Genomic DNA, 13,308 nt, shown 5'->3' with positions numbered 1-13,308 from the left:
TTGCTAAACGATTGCATACCATTTGTTAAACGATTGGGCATTGTCTATAAGATTGACCTTTGTCATCTCTCACTTGCTCAATCGTTTACATGAGTATTCTTTCTCTGGTCTTATCCTCTAACCAAGTCCACACAGAGCCCAGACTTCTGGATTCTTACACCGAAAATACCAAGGAAGCCATTATGGTTGTGTCGTACTCAACTTGACATAGTTCGAGGTTTTTGGAGGTCGTTCGTTGAGTTCGCGATGTTTGTGTGGAGGTTGTTGATTGATCATGCTGTGTTGTAGTCGCTATGTTCGAGTGCTCATGTATTGCTGTTTTAGAGATTGAACGAGTGTTTGTGATTGAGGGTGTTTGAAGATGAGTCTTCAAAGGTATGTTTATTCTTTCCCTTGATCGTATTAAAAAGTATCCTGTAATTTCATATTGTGCATGACCAGTCAGTTTTCGTTTGTTGATTGTCATTGTGTATGTTCAAATACGAATGAAATTTAGAACGATCATTCCGCTGCTCATGGAAATTCTCATGTCTGAATTCCTTCAGCTACATGAGACAAAATTCACTCATTCCTTGATGCAAGGGCAAGTAGATAAATTGCTCCCTTAAGGGCTGATTTCGAGGCTTGAACATAGTGGCCACACCCTCTCCTAGCCCAAGAGGGACTTGGTCATAGTTGGACTATGACTTATTGTTCATTAGAGGAATCAGTGGTACTTAAGGAGTTAGATTTAACTACATGGGAAAAATGGCAATTTTGGCAGCTATATTTATGAGCAGTTTGTGAAGGGTCATCGTACTATTTATTTGTTATATCCAATGGACACAAATATTTATCTATAGTGCGAAGAGTGCAGTTGTTGGTCCTTAGTGGAATGACTGGCAGTTAACGAATGTTGGGTAATTTAATTAAAGAGTTTAATTAATTATCCAAGTACCGTTGAAGCTTCAATCGACTGGTCCATAAGGTCCCCTCTATAGCTCAATAGGGATTTAGTTGATAATTATTTTTGGATTAATTTAAAGTGTTCAAATTAATTGAGGGAATTAATATAATGTATTTGATACATTACAATATAAGGTAATATAAGAGAAATTTGAATATGATTCAAATACTAGCTATATGAATGAGATTCATGTAATTAAATTTAATATAAATATAATTTATATTAAATACCATAAATAAGTTGAGAGGAATTAAATATTTAGATATGATCCAAATATCAATTATATGAATGAGATTCATATAGTGAGTTTACTATAAATATGATTTATATTAAATGTCATGTATGGTTAAGAGAAAATACATTTATAGGTTATATTGTATTTGATAAAATATGTAACTATAGATTTTGTGTTATATGGGATATAACATATAGTTTATATATATAGAATAAGGTTTTTATTTTATGCATAATTATTATTATTTTAATTTTATTAAATTCATATTAATTAATTAAAGGGAGGGGGTTACAACTCACTCCCCTTAATTTCTCTCAGCCAAATACGTGATGAGAGGGGTGAGAGAGAGGCATAGTCTTCCTAATTCATCTTCCTCAATGAAATACTAAGAGAATAGTTCTCTCTAAAAAAAAACAAAAAGAGAAGAAAAGTTCTTCTCCTTCCTCTCCTCCTCTCCTTCTCCTTCCCTCTTTCAAAACCTTAAGGTAGAGCCCACACCTCCTGCTATTCTCGATCCCTAAGGAGAATATGGGAGGCTCTGTTTGGTGGTGTCTCGTTTGGAGAAGGAGATCCGTTTGTGACTTGTTCGAGGGATTCTTGAAGAATAGTCTTCAAAGGTAAGGGTTTCTGAAACCCTAAGTTTTCCTTTATTATTGCATGCTATAATTTATGTAAATGCATCTCTTGTTCTTGATTTACTGTAACACTTACACTTAATGAAAAATAGATTTGGGACGATCTTGCTTCTGTTCAAAGCTCTCTCCTCATTGAGTTCCTTCAAAAGTATCATCAACAGTTCAGTAGCTTTGTTAGTATTGTATGTAGACGATATCCTACTCATTATGAATGATATAGGTCTACTGACTGAAGTTAAGAACTGACAAGTGACCCAATTCCAAATGAAAGATTTGGGAGAGATTCAGTTTGTTCTGAAAATTCAGATCTTAGAGATCGAACGAACACAACGCTAGCTCTGTCTTAAGCATTGTACATTGACAAATACTTGTCAAGTATTAGATGCAGAACTCCAAGAAGGGTTTACTATCTTTCATGCATGGAGTTATATTGTCTAAAAAACATTGTCCTAAGATACCTCAAGAGGTTGGGGAAATGAGACGGATCCCCTATGAATCACTATTGGCAACCTAATGTATGCAATGTTATGTACTAGACCTTACATTTACTATGCAGTAGGGATAGTCAGTAGAGTCTAATCCAGGATATGATCACTGGACCGCCGTTAAGAATATCCTCAAGTATCTATAGAGAATGAGGGACTACATGCTCGTATGTGGTTTTAAGGATTTGATCCTTACAAGATACACAAACTCTGATTTTCAAACTGATAAGGATTTTAGGAAATCCACTTCAGGATCAGTGTTCACTTTTAACGAAGAGGCAGTAGTCTGAAGGAGCACCAAGCAGGGGTGCATTGTTGACTCCACCATGGAGGCTGAGTACATAGCAGCTTATGAAGTTGCTAAGGAAGTTGTTTGGCTCAGGATATTCTTGATAGATCTAGACGTCATTCCAGACATGTCAAAGCCCATCACACTTTATTGTGACAATTGTGATGTTGTGGCTAATTCTCGAGAGCCTAGGAGTCACAAGCACGGGAAGCACATAGAGCGGAAGTATCATCTCATCCAAAAAATTATGCATCGTGGGAATGTGATCATCACGCAGATAGCTTCAGAGCACAACATTTTTTATTTGTTTACAAAGGCCCTCACGACTAAGATGTTTGAGGGTCACCTATAGAGGCCTTCACGACTAAGGTAAGTACAGTCGGGCCAATTTACCATTTTGCCCCTGTAATTCATCTAACTTCTCAAGTACCACTGATTCCTCTAATGAACAATACATCATAGTCCTACTATGAATAAATCCTTCTCAAGCTAAGAAAAGGTGTGGCGTCACATTGTTCAAGTCCCGGAATCAGCCCTTAAGGGAGCAATTTATCTACTTACCCCCAAATCGGGGAAGGATTGAATTTCTCTTGTGTAGTTGAGTTCCCAGCTCCCCAATCAGATGAATCCCCAAAGTAGTAGGTTTTAGTCGGCGATTTAGCCACTCGCACTCATACAAATCAAAGGACCACATTCATAGGCAGGAGTTTCCAACTCACTCAGGATTAAGGTCATGTTATCTATTGTCATCTTAGTGAAATGAAATTCTCTATATGAACGACGTTATATAACGAGACTAAACATTTCGTGGTTCGGTCTTATACAAAGTCTTTTGTATAGAGCATCCCCACTCACATGTTCAATACATGAATGGTCAGGATCACATCATTTATAGCACTTTACAACACTTGAAACATCTACAAAGCTGGTCATACTCGTAGCATCAACAGGATAAGGATTTCCTCCTTAATCCATATACTACAGACCATTTAGGTTATCACTTAAAGCATGATCCACTTGTATGTCATCACATACATGCTTAAGTTACAACGATAACCAGGGATCTTAGTTTATTAGTTTAAGGTTAATGCAACTAAAATATCTCATATTTCATAGAAAATAGTGAAGAAAATATCTCATATTGTTACATAAAAAATGTTTGTTCATACAGGTGTTTACAAACTATTGGACCCGACGAGATTTAGGGCATCAATCCCAACAATCTCTCACTTGTCCTAAAGCTAGTGGGGTGTACAAGAAAAATACAAGTACAAATCAATAAACCAGGGCACAAAGGACCAGTACAACAATACTCCCACTTGCCCTAGTCCAGCCGCGGACAGTCCCATAGACCCATGCTCTGAAGGTGACCGTCAAACATTGTAGCCGTGAGAGCCTTTGTAAATGGATCAGCAATATTGTGCTCCAAAGCTATCATCGTGACAATCACGTCCCTTTGATGCACAATCTCTCTGATGAGATGGTATTTCTACTCAATATGTTTTTCGCGCTTGTGGCTCCCAGGTTCTCTGGAATTCACCATATCACCACTATTATCACAATAAAAGGTGATGGGCCTAGACATGTCTGAAATAACTTTCAGATCAGTCAGGAACTTCTGAAGCCAAACGGCCTCCTTAGAAACTTCACAAGCCGCTACATATTCGGCGCCTATAGTGGAGTCCGCAATGCACCCCCACTTAGTGCTTTACCACACTACAGCTCCTCTGTTAAGAGTGAATATTGATCCTGAAGTGGATTTCTAAGAATCCTTATCAGTCTAAAAATCAGAGTTCGTGTATCCAGTAAGGATTAAATTCTTAGATCCATACACAAGCATGTAGTCCCTCGTTCTTCGAAGATACTTGAGGATGTTCTTGATAGCAGTTCAGTGACCCTGTCCTGGATTAGATTGATATCTACTGACTATCCCTACAGTGTAGCAGATGTCAGGTCTAGTACATAACATTGCATACATCAAACTGCCAACGACATATGCATAGAGGGCTCGTCTCATTTTCTCAACCTCTTGAAGTGTCTTAGGACTATGCTCCTTAGACAATGTAACTCCATGATGAAGGTAAAAGGTCCCTCTTGGAGTTCTGCATCAAGTACTTGATCAACATCTTGTCAATATATAATGCCTGAGACAGCGCTAGCACTTTGTTATTTCGATCCCAAAAGATCTGAATCCCAAGAACAAACTGAGCCTCTCCCAAATCTTTCATTTTGAATTGGGTCGCTAGTCAATTCTTAACTATAGCCAGTAAACCTACATCATTCCCAATGAGTAGGACATCGTCTATATATAACACTAAGAAAACTACTGAATTGTTGATGATTTCTTGCAAACACAAGGCTCATCAATGTTTTGGTTCAGGCCATAAGATTGGATCGCAGTATCAAAGCTTATGTTCCAAGATTGAGACGTCTGTTTCAGTCCATAAATGAACTGAGTCAGTTTGCAAATTTTTGCTCCTGAACTTGGGCTATGAATTCCTCGGGTTGTACCATATAAATGGTCTCCTCAATATTATCATTCTGAAAGGCAGTCTTGACATCCATTTCCCATATCGCATAGTCATAATATGAGGCAATGGACAGAAGGATGCAGATAGACTTAAGCATGGCAATAGGTGAGAAAGTCTCCTCGTAGTCAACTCCTTCCACCTGGGTATAACCCTTTACCACAAGTCTGGCCTTGAAGGTTTGCACCTNTCTCCTCGTAGTCAACTCCTTCCACCTGGGTATAACCCTTTACCACAAGTCTGGCCTTGAAGGTTTGCACCTTTCCATCAGCACCTTGTTTCCTCTTGTAGATCCATTTGCAACCTATATGTTTAACCCTATCAGATTGATCCACAAGATTCCATACTGAGTTGAAGTACATAGACTCCATCTTGAGATTCATGGATTTGACCCCATTCATCTTTGTCAACATCATCCATTTCCTTCTTATGAGACAACGGATCCTCAACCTCGCCATCGGCTACCATAGCCAGGATTTCAGTTAAACCCATATAACGAACAGATGGGTTCATAACCCTCCCACTACGTCTAGGTTCTGTAAACTCTTGAGGTGGATTTGGCCTACTAAATGAACTTCCATCAACAACTCTTATTGATGTAGTAGACTCTTCAACAACTCTTGTTGAAGTTTCAGTAGTATCTTTGGAAAGTTCACTCAATATTATTTTACTTTTCGGACCATGCTCCCTTATATGATTCTCCTCAAGGAAGGTAGTGTTTTTCGACACAAACACCTTATTTTCCTTAGAATCATAAAAGTAACCCCCTCGTGTCCCTTTGAGGTAGCCTATAAATAGGCACAGCCTCGAACGTGGTTCCAATTTCTTAGGATTAGCCTCAAACACATGTGTTGGGCAACCCTAAATGTGGAAGTGATACAAACTAGCTTTACACCCGTTCCATAACTCCAAAGGTGTTGTGGCAACACTCTTGGAAGGAACACAGTTGAGGATATAGGCTACAATCTCTATTGCAAAACCTCAAAACAAGTCCGGTAAGGAAGCATAACTCATCATCGACCGAACCATGTCCAACAGGGTTCTATTTTTCCTCTCCAATACACCATTCTGCTGAAGTGTACCAGGTGCTGAGAGTTGGGAAACGATTCCATGTTTTATCAAATAGTTTTGGAACTCAGAATCCAAAAACTCTCCACCCCAATCAGATCAAAGTGTCTTAATCCATTTATCTAATGCATTTTCAACCTCAGCCTTAAACTCTTTGAACTTTTCAAAGGATTCTGACTTATGTTGCATGAAATAAACATACCCATACCCAGAGTAATCATCAGTAAAAGTGATGAAATACTTGTAGTCTCCCATGGGCCGCACATTCATCAGACCACAAAGGTCTGAATGTACTAACTCTAGAGGCACTTTGGCTCGATAACCTTTTCCAGTAAAAGATCTTTTAGTCATCTTGCCTTCAAGGCATGACTTGCACACGGGTAAAGAATTTTCCTCTAGCTCGTTTAGAATTCTATTCTTTACCAATCTTTCAATCCTATTGAGATTAATGTGCCCTAATCGAAGGTGCTAACGTTGGGCATTTTCCTTCGGAGAAAGTTTAAGTCGTTTATTTTGAGTTACGACAAATTTAAACATCTCTATGTTATGGAGGGAATTTGTTGCTAATGGTCTTAACACATACAAATTATTTTCCAGTAATGCTAAACAAATCTCAACACCATCTTTTAGAATCAATACTTTATTCATAGGAAAGTTGAGGGTATATTTACATTCAAGCAAATATTTTACAAAAATTAAGTTCCTTTTTAACTCAGGAACAACATATCATCATGTAAAATGATAAATCTATTATGTAAAGTGAACTGGAGGCCTTCCACTGCCATACCTGAGACGACATACCCGGTGCCTACTCGCATCGTCATCTCACCAGCCTCAAGTTGCCACTAGGATCTAATCCCCTGAAAAGAAGAACAAACATGATTAGTAGCCCCAAAGTCTATAATCTAGGCAGAATGATCATTCTCCACTAAACAAGTTTTCAGAACTAGTAAATCACATTTATCTTATCTACCCTTGGCTTAGCCTTCTTCCTCTCCTTTAGCCAACGTGGGCAGTTCCGCTTCCAGTATCCGTCTTGGTTACAATGGAAACATTTTTCTTTTTCAATCGGTGTTGGTTGCCTACCTTGTTGTGTGACAGGTTGTGGGTTAGTCAGTGTCTTCCCCTTCCCCTTACTACCCTTCTTCTTCTTCCACTTGTTAGTGTTGGAAGAAGAAGGTGCAGACTTAGTTCCTGAGACTGAACTTTTATGGAACTTTTTAGATGATGAAGCAACATTTTCTCATGAACTGTCTTCTCCTTACTGAAGCAAAGATTGGAACATCTGCAACTCGTTAAGGAGAGTTGTAAGGGTGTAATCAACCCTGTTCAGAACAGAATTGCTTACAAAGTGCAGGAAGCTTTTTGGCAACGTTTGTAGAATAATGCTAACCTAGCTACCCTCATCGATGCGGGCCCCATTCATCTCCACCACATTAAAGTGGACTATCATGTTCAAAACATGTTCTCGAACAAATGTACCCTCCTTAATTTTGGAGTTGAAGATGCTTTTGAGAGTGTCATGCTTGAGCTACCCAGATGGTTGTCCGAACATTCCTTTCAAGGACTTCATGATCTCATGTTCAGTGACCATGGGTTCATGCTTCTTGGCCAAGACATCGTTCATGTTGGCCAAGATGTACGCTCAGGCCTTCTCGTTCGCCCGTGTCCATCGCTCATATGCATCTCGAACATTTCGAGCAGCGGTAGGAGCTAGAATAGGAGGACACTCCTTCGTAAGGACAAACCGAAGATCATCAATGATTAATATCGTAAGTATTGAGTTTTTCCATCTAGCGTAATTGTCGCCAATTAGTTTGTCGGCGACTAATAAAGCTAATGTCACAGTTGCCATAATTTAAAGTTGCTGAAAACACATGAACAAACTTAATAAGTCTATTCGCACCTACCACTTTTAACACCAATTTTAGGTTTTAGCAAAATAATTTTATTGTGCCCTAAGTGAAAGACATCTATTTTGAAATGATGCCCCAGCGAGGTTGAACAAAAGTCATTGGTGGGGTGATCAAGTGTCCTTTCACTGAGATGAGAAATTCTCAACCATTAGACAGAAACAACTCTTGTAACTGATTATAACAGTCACTATTTTTCGGTCCAGAACATGTTAACCTTTAACAATTCCGTAAGTATAACCCCTCATTTTAGGCCATAGATTCCAGCCTTAAAGCGGTCACCATAGGGAAAAAGTATATTAGGAAAAGAGACTAAAGCGACCTTATCCTTTACAGGAGATCAGATAAAGAGTCGTGCAAAACTGCCATGCTTTAGAGGGACACTCCCATGGTGCCTCAAGGCGATGCACAAAATGTTATCCAACCTAATGAAAGAGACCGTAGAATATGTTTTCATACGTCCCGCTTCTACTTACTATGAACGTTCTCTTTGTTCACCTTCGTATTAACCTACACAAACACCATCCTTTAGAGGGACACCCCTAGGGTGCCACGAGGCCGAGGATAGATCTCATAGTATGAATATTAGGCATAAATGTGTAGAGGTTTAAGTGAAGTATCATATACCCCAAGTACCTCCCACTGAATGTTCTACCTAGGGATTCATTAACTTAGACAATCTGGCTACTGATTTTATCTAAGTGTGAGTTTAATTTTCTAAAAAACAACTTTTGCTTTTGATAATTAAACAAGATCGAATCAAGTCCTATTAAACACTTTAACAAACTACCATCGAATTTGCATGCATGCATCAAATCTATCTAATTCACCTTTCAAGGTAGGTTCTCAGGTAGGGGTGTTCCGTTTTCGTTACCTTAAATACTCTAGCCTAGACAGAACTCACCTTAGACAAAAGGTCCCTTATAGATATTTGGTATATATTTAATCTCTTAGTCAATTTAATCTTATTAAACTAATTAAAAGATTAAACTTACGTTTCTAATCTCATTAGAATCGTGATCTTAGGTCTATCTCAATCAAATTTTATAACTCTTTTAAAACCTGATTAGACCTAAGTTTGCATGCATGTCTTTCTTATTGATTTTAGTTCTAATTTCTATTATAACTCTTATAAATAGAAACAACTAAAATCATTCACATTGCTAAGCTAGACTAGGTATTTATAACTTTTTAAAATTAGCCTATGTGTCATACCTCATGCAATGTTCATTCATTACTATATATAACTCTTATATAATCTTGTAATGAACGAAGCATACATGCTTTCATACACCTTTATACTATAACACTTATAATATAACGATGATGCATAGATATGCTTAATGCATGCATATATTATAACTCTTATTTATATGATACATGAGCATGCTTTAAAGTAATTTAGTCATGCAGGCTACTATATCATAACTCTTACAATATAGAGATGATGCATGAAAAATGCATAACCAATAGTGGGTTTTAAAGCTATATGGCATACTTTATGACATATAAAAATAAACATACATCACATGTAAATTCATCAAGAATCAATGGACCGGGATGATTAACCTAAAAAATCGAAAAAAAAAATAAAGCTATCTATTACAAAACCGACGAGCCAACCGGTTCAAACAGGCGAACCAGGTCTTAAACCGCCCAGGTGAAGCAATGTTTCTTTGATTAGCAGCTCTTTGTGATCGTCTAGTGACGCTGAACGAGAATAAATGATCGTTTAGTATGGATCGGGTGTCTATGACTAAGCGATGAAGCATGAAGGCCACGCGATCGTGTAGCGCACATCGTGTAACACATGCCTAAACGATCGAGTCGACAACAACTATGCAGTGAAGTATGATTTTCTAAACGATCACGGAGCATTCATCAAGTATCGTATACCAAGTGATCAAGTAGCCAAGGACTATGCAATGAAGCATGATGACTGACTCAATCGTTTAGTATGTGCGCCTACCATGCGACGAGAATTAAAACCTCAACGATCGTTTACCTTAACGACTACACGATCGAGTAGCCAATGCAATATGAACGAGTAAACACTTTACCCGATTGTTTAGCATCAGCCATGTGATCGTTTAACAAATACTCACTATCAGGTAGAACTTTTCTACACGATTGTGTAGCCAAATCTAAACAATCGTTTAGCCTGGGCTACACAACGCGACCAACTCTTAGTCTTCTTCCACGATGAGAACGACATCTTCATGCGCTGAAGCTTCTTCACGAACGACTCTTACAGACTCAAACACTTTGAATACAAACTCGATAGCATTATCGTTATGCCCAAAAACACAGGGTCCCTTACAAATGAACTTAAAATGTAAAGAAAGCTTCAACAAACAGAGGCAACCATCCCGAAACATCCATCGATTCAAATCCACAACTACATCTAACGTTTAAACACATTGTAGACTACATAAAACCCACCATGACCATAAATGTAATTTGATGCATTAATGGAATTTGGACTATCAGAACAACCTAGCTCTGATACAAATTGTAGGAACTCTTAACAAAGAGACCCGTGAGGGAAGCGAGATCATTTTAAATCCCATTATGACAGAACATACACACTTACAATCAAACAGTAATAGTTATGGAAAAACTCTAAATTACAGTATGCTTCAAAAGGAAAAAACTAAGGATCAAGAGAACTTACCCTTGAAGAACTATTCTTCTCATGCCCTCGATCTTACTGCATGATGGTTCACCAACACGAACATCATGCCTCAACAATCTCCTCGAACAAGAACAAATCTACATTCGACCCTCAAACAGGAAGTAGATACCACCAGAAGGCTACCCTGGTATTCTCGGTGTGAGAATCCAAGAGTTGTGGGCTCTGTAGGATTTGGTAGAGGGTAGGAGGAATTAGAAAAATCGTATAGACGATCGAGTAAGTGGTAGATGACTATAGTTTATCGTATAGACTAAGTACTCGATTGTTTAGAAAACAAGTGACTATCGTATAGAAAACTCGTTATATGAACATTTATGCTCTCAAGCTATGTATAGCTAATTCTTTTGATCGTACGATTCAAAATCGATTAATGATCACCATATGAAAAAATGAAAATGATTTTCCTTTTATCCATCAGTTACTATAACTGATCACAACTTCCCACCAAGTTGGTTCTTGGGAGAAAAATTTGTAACCAATTATCCCATAATTGATTTAATTACAAATATAAAATATATTCATAACTTATAATTTTAATATCACATCTCATGCAATATATAGACCATAGTTCTTTTACTCCCTTATAGCATTTAATAATAATTCCTCCAAACAATGTATCTAATACATTAAGTCAATTTATCTCATATAATTGATACAATTTAATTATATCATATAACCTAAAAACTAATTTCTTAATTTCTTAGATATGCGAGCAGGGATGCTTTATACATTAAGTCAATTATATCTCATCTCATGCAATATATAGACCATATTTCTTAATTTGAACATTACAAATTAACCTAAAAACTAATTCTTAACATGAATCCATTTAGCTACCAAGGGGACCTTATGGATCAGTAGCTTGAAGCTCCAATGGTACGTGAATAACTGACTAAACTCTTTAACCACAATATCCACCATCTATTAGCTGCCGGGCATTCCACTAAAGACCGACGGCTGCACTCTTCGCGCTTCAGATATATTTCTGTGTCCATTGCATATAATCAATCAACAGTACGATGACCCTTCACAAATCGCTCGTAAGTACAGTCGGGCCAATTTACCGTTTTGTCTCTGTAATTACATCTAACTTCTTAAGTACCAATAATTCCTCTAATGAACAATACATCATAATCCTACTATGAATAAATCCTTCTTGGGCTAAGAGAAGGTGTGGTGCCACATTGTTCAAGTCCTGGAATTAGCCCTTAAGGGAGCAATTTATCTACTTACCCCCAAATCAAGGAAGGATTGAATTCCGTCTTGTGTAGTTGAGTTCCCAGCTCCCCAATCAGACAAATCGTCAAAGTGGTAGATTTGAGTCGGCAATCTAGCCACTCACACCCATACAAATTAAAGGACTGTCCTCATAGGCAGGTGTTCCCAACTCACTCAGGATTAAGGTCATGTTACCTATAGTCATCCTAGTGAAATGAAAGTCTTAGTTATGAACGTTGTTATATAACGAGACTAAACATTTCGTGGTCCGGTCTTATACAAACTCTTTTGTATAAAGCATCCCTGCTCGCATATCTAATACATGAATGGTCAGGATTAGACCATTTGTAGCACTTTACAACATTTGTAGCATCTACAAAGCGGGCCACACTCGTAATGTCAACAGGATAAGATTTCCCGCTTTAATCCATATACTACAGACCATTTAGGTTATCACTTAAAGCACGATCCACTTGTATGTCATCACATACATGCTTAAGTTATAATGATAACCAGGGATCTTAGTTTATTGATTTATGATTAATGCAACTAAAATATCTCATATTTCATAGATAATATTGAAGAAAATATCTCATACTATTACATCACAAATGTTTGTTCATACAGGTGTTTACAAACTACTGGACCCTACGAGATTTAGGGCATCAACCCCAACACATAGTTGGACTATGATTTATTGTTCATTAGAGGGACCAGTGGTACTTAAAAAGTTAGATGTAACTGGAGGGGCAAAACGGTAACTTTTTCCTAGCTGTATTTACGAGCAATTTGTGAAAGGTCATCGTACTATTGACTGGTTATATCCAATGGACACCGAAATATATTTGTAGTGCAAAGAGTGTAGTTGTCGATCTTTAGAGTTTCCAATAGTTAACGGATGGTGAATAATTTAATTAAAGAGTTTAATTAATTATTTACGTATCATTGAAACTTCAAGCTATAGGTCCAAGAGGTTCTCTTTTTAGGTCAACGGGATTTAATGAGAATCAATTTTGGATTAATTTGAATTGTTCTAATTAATTGAGGGAATTAATTACATGTGATATAATTATTTTAATTTTATTATATATGATATAATTGCTATAATGTATTTGATACATTATAATGTAAATTTATTTGAGAGAAATTAAATATTTGAATATGACTCAAATATTAATTATGTGAATTGGATTCATATAACTACATTTAATGTAAATGAGATTCATATTAAATATCGTTGCTGAGAGAATTAAACTATAGGTTATATTATATTGGATACAATATTAAAGTATAGAT

This window comes from Benincasa hispida, chromosome 2 (assembly GCF_009727055.1).
Source record: "Benincasa hispida cultivar B227 chromosome 2, ASM972705v1, whole genome shotgun sequence".
NCBI lineage: Eukaryota > Viridiplantae > Streptophyta > Magnoliopsida > Cucurbitales > Cucurbitaceae > Benincasa > Benincasa hispida.
Note: the sequence above shows the minus strand (reverse complement) of the source record.